At 57.2% G+C, this 4,317-nt stretch overlaps 1 long non-coding RNA gene across 1 annotated transcript in view; it reads left to right on the forward strand.

Annotated features, from left to right (window-relative positions):
- Positions 1 to 3,049: 3,049 nt before the first annotated feature.
- LOC135292063 (uncharacterized) overlaps positions 3,050 to 4,317 on the forward strand; it is a 1,748-nt gene continuing 480 nt past the window's right edge. The window contains exons 1-3 of the long non-coding RNA XR_010354615.1: positions 3,050 to 3,361; positions 3,449 to 3,550; positions 3,991 to 4,098. This is a non-coding gene — a long non-coding RNA (uncharacterized LOC135292063). The remainder of the gene's footprint in view (positions 3,362 to 3,448; positions 3,551 to 3,990; positions 4,099 to 4,317) is intronic.

Here is a 4,317-nt window from a genome sequence, read left to right on the forward strand (position 1 = left end):
TCTTCCAACCTGGTCATTCTGTGAATTCTGTATGAATACTGAGCATCTCCAGGGACACAGCCTGACCTGCAATGTCAGTAGGCGAAAAAAAAGTTTTGTGAATGGCCCTTTGATGAAGCAAAACATTTACAATCAGGGCAGTCCATTCATAGAGATGGGGGCACACTCTGGGGGTACAGCTAAGGCCATGAGGTCACAGCAGGGCTCTGGGGTCACAGCTGGCTGAGCTCACAGCAGGCCCTGAGGTCACAGAGGTGCCAGAGGTGCCAGAGCCCCGTGGTTGCACAGCAGCACAAGGACCCAGCAGTCAGTCCCTGAGCACAACTGTTGCAGCAGCAGCGGCTGTGGCAGCAGCGGTGCTGACATTGGGACAGCGGTGTTGGGACAGCGGTGGCAGCAAGAGCTGCGGGACTGGCGGAGGGCAAGGCACCATGGCCCTTGCTCTGCGCCTCCTACTCCTGCTCCTCCTGGCTGTGGCCCTGCCTGCCAGGGCTGCCCAGGCTGCTCCGCCGCAAGCGCGGCGAGCAGGTGAGCCGGCAGCCTGGCTGCCCTTTCCCGGGACAGTGCTCCCTGCTCCCTGGGAAGCGCTGGGGATGGTTTTGCCCAGGGCTTTAGGGAGGGTTTCCTCTGTGGGAGGGAGAGGGTCCCAAGGGGCCCTGGACAGCCCCATTTCCCTTTCCTCTCCCAGAATGTTACACAGGGCAGGGAAAGAGGGTGGAGAGTGGCCAGGAGCCAGCCCAGTGTTCCCCAGGCCCCTGTGCAGCTTTGGCCATGTCCATTCACAACTGGCTCCCATGGCCTTTCCTTTCCCATTTCCTGTACCCAGCTCCCTGAGGCAGAAGGGGATAAAACACAGCATGGAAATAGTTATGATCTCTGCTCTCTCTAGATTTGGATGGCGACATAAATTATTTGCAAGTACTGGTGAATGACACTTTAAAGATCTTGGAAAATGCTGGAGGCAAGTTCTGAATTTCTGTTTTATCTGATAGAATAATCAGTGTCAATGTGGCAAGAGCTCATTCATGCCACTTTCCTCAAGGTTCTGTCAGGGTTGAAAGGCTGAAAAATTTGCTCTGCTCCCTTCTGGAGCCCTGAGGGATCCCACAGGATCGCTGTCAGTGGGAGGAAGGAGCATTTAGTTGTCAGTCTTCCTCCTGTGTGCAATGCCAGTGTGTCCTTCCATGTGCTCTGTGCAGCCACAGAGAAGAGCAGAGAGGGAAGGGGCCGGGCCCAGGGCTGTGCCCCGGGGCTGAGCCTTGTGGGCAGCCTGAGGATCTCCTGCAGTGCCACAGCAGCTCTTCTGTCCTGCCTTTCTTTGCAGCTGAACCTGCTGGTGAAGGTGGTGCAGCTTCCCAAGCCACATCCAGGACGGAGCCTTTGGGTGATGCTGAGGGTAGGTCAAGGCCTTTCCCCCTGGGAGAGCTGCCAGCTCAGAGCCCAAAGCTGGGCCAGGGGGGCATCACTGCAGGTGCCAGCACAGAACCATGCACGTGTGTGCCCTCGCCCTGCGCGATCCCCTCACCGCTGCTGCGGCTCAGTGGTGCCCGTGCAGATCAGCAGAGATGGCAGAAGCTTCTGTGGCTGTTGTGTTACAGGTGTGTCTGCAGGGAGGACTTCTCCAGCTCCTTTGCTGATTCCTACAGAGAAGCCTGCCTCCCATGGCAGGGGTGAGTAGTGTGTCCCTGCTGACCCCACAGGCTGATCCCTGCTTTTGTGGGATCTGTTCCGAGGAAATAGAAATGTTCCTCTTAAGGTCCCCTGAGAATGGAGAACAAACCCAGAAGGAACAGTAAGTCCCTGGAGGCATCCAAACACATGGAGAAGATGTTGAGTTATCTGGAATGATGCCATGGAGGATGCATTTCCCTCATGCTTCCCCTGGGACTCAGCATCTGGGGGCTTTGGCTGCACATCTGGACACGCCGTGCCAGGCACAGTGGGAAGGGATCCATGGCAGCCTCTCTGCCCCGCTGCTGCTTTCACGCCCTGCAGGGCTGCTTCCCAGCCTGGCCTGGCTGCAGCTTCAGCCCAGCCTCTGCAGGAAGGCATTTGGCATCAGCTGACAGGCAGCCCAAACTGCACCACAGGCCATGCCCAACCTGAGGTCCCCTGCGATTTTGCAGTATCCAGGCTGATCACTAACAGTGGGTGTTTTGGTGAAAGTGGGCCCTGTCCTACCTAGGATGTTTATGTCTTTGACAAGAATTGCCTCTTGAAGATGCCGCCTCTCCAGTGGGGATCAGTCTTACCTGATGAGCTGTTGCTTTTCCTTTCTCCACAAGTGGATGGAGAGGCTGTACAGAAGGCGGCGTTTCCCAAAGGAAGCAGTGGCTCCATGCCAGCCTCTGCTGCAGGAAGAGAGGCGATGCCAGGCACAGGCATGGGAGGTAATTGCTGTGCCTCTGGACTTGGGACCTGCTGCGGTTTGAGCTGCCCTCTCTGCTGCTTGGCAGTGCAGGCACAGCCCAGGGGAATTATCCCGAGCAGGCTCAGGGCACTCGGTACTGAGCAGTCCTGCTGGGGTCCCTGCGTGGGAGGGAGATCCTGAAACCTAGGAGCGACTGCATTCCCATGGTGGGGAATTGACAGAGCAGGACAGGAAGTCTCCAGTGTGTCCTGAGGGGCCAGGTTATGTCCTCTCCCTTCAGGGAGGAATTTCAGGGGGAAGAGGAATAGAGGGAGAGAAGAAATTAGGAAGGGAGGGAGAGAGGGCAGAGGGAGGGAGGGACGATTGTGGCAGTGCCTGCTGCATTTTTTCACTAGTGCTTTAGCAAGAGTTTTAGCTCTGGGAGTGGGAGAGCCCAAATGCACCCCGGGCTGCTCCAGCCACCTCGCCAGGGATGTTACACAGGGCCTGCAGAGAGGATGGGGATTGGCCAGGAGCCTGCCCAGAGCTCCCGAGGCCCCTGTGCAGCTTTGGCCACATCCATTCACATCTGGCTCCCACAACCTTACCCAACCCACTTGCAATGCCGTTATCTGAGGCAGAGGGGGCCACAATACACCAGGGAAATGGTTCTGATCTGTGCTCCCTTCTAGATCTGGATGGCAAATTGCACTATTTGGATGCCCTGCTGGATGATGGCTTAAGGCTCTTGAAGAATGCTGGAGGCAAGTTGTCCCTGTGCCTTTCTTAACAATATCCTGACAGCGCTGCAGGTGCCAGCACAGATCCATGCACGTGTGTGCCCTTGCCCTGCGCGATCCCGTCACAGCTCCTGCGGCTCAGTGGTGCCCGTGCAGATCAGCAGAGATGGCAGAAGCTTCTGTGGCTGTTGTGTTACAGGTGTGCCTGCAGGGAAGACTTTCCCAGGTCCTTTGGTGGATGTTGCAGGCAAGCCCAGCTCCCATCGCAGGGGTGAGTAGTGTGTCCCTGCTGACCCCACAGGCTGATCCCTGCTTTTGTGGGATCTGTTCCTGGGAAATGGAACTCTGTTGCTCTAAGGTCCTCCGAGGCGAAAGAACAAAGCTACAGGTCACAAGAAACCCCATGAGCCACTCAAAATCACGGGACTAATGGTGAAAGAATTACTGCAAACCGAACAAGGTGGGTGCATTTCCCTCATGCTTCCCCTGGGACTCAGCAGTCAGGGCCTTTGGCTGCACATCTGGACACACCGTGCCCAGCACAGCGGGAAGGGATCCATGGCAGCCTCTCTGCCCCACTGCTGCTTTCACGCCCCGCAGGGCTACTTCCCAGCCTGGCCTGGCGGCAGCTTCTGCCCAGTCTCTGCAGGAAGGCATTTGGCGTCAGCTGACAGGGAGCCCAAACTGCACCACGGGCCTGAGATTCCCTGAAATTTCATAGTCTCCAGGATGATCACTAAGGGCGGGTGTTATCATGAAAGTGGACCCTGGCCTACCCAGAAAATTGTGTGGATTCCTGATCCTTAACCATGACTTTCACAAGTACTGGCTGCTGAAGATGCCACCTCCCCAATGGGGAACAGCCCCACCTGATCCAGCCGTCCCTCTTCCTTTCTCCAGAAGTGGATGGAGAGGCTGGGCAGAAGGCGGCGTTTCCCGAAGGAAGCAGTGGCTCCATGACAGACTCTGCTGTAGGACTGGAGGCGATGACAGGCACAGTCACAGGAGGTAATTGCTGTGCCTCTGGGCCTGAGCCCTGCTGAGGCTTGAGCTGCTGTCTCTGCTGCCTGGAAGTGAGGGCACAACCCAGGGGAATTATCCCGAGCACGCTCAGGGCACTCGGGTACTGAGCAGTCCTGCTGGGGTCCCTGTGTGGGAGACACTTCCTGAAACCTGGGAGTGACTGCACGGGGTGCCCATGGTGGGGAAAGGACAGAGGGGCAGAGC

The sequence above is a fragment of the Passer domesticus genome, unplaced genomic scaffold, assembly GCF_036417665.1.
Source record: "Passer domesticus isolate bPasDom1 unplaced genomic scaffold, bPasDom1.hap1 HAP1_SCAFFOLD_193, whole genome shotgun sequence".
NCBI classification, from domain to species: domain Eukaryota; kingdom Metazoa; phylum Chordata; class Aves; order Passeriformes; family Passeridae; genus Passer; species Passer domesticus.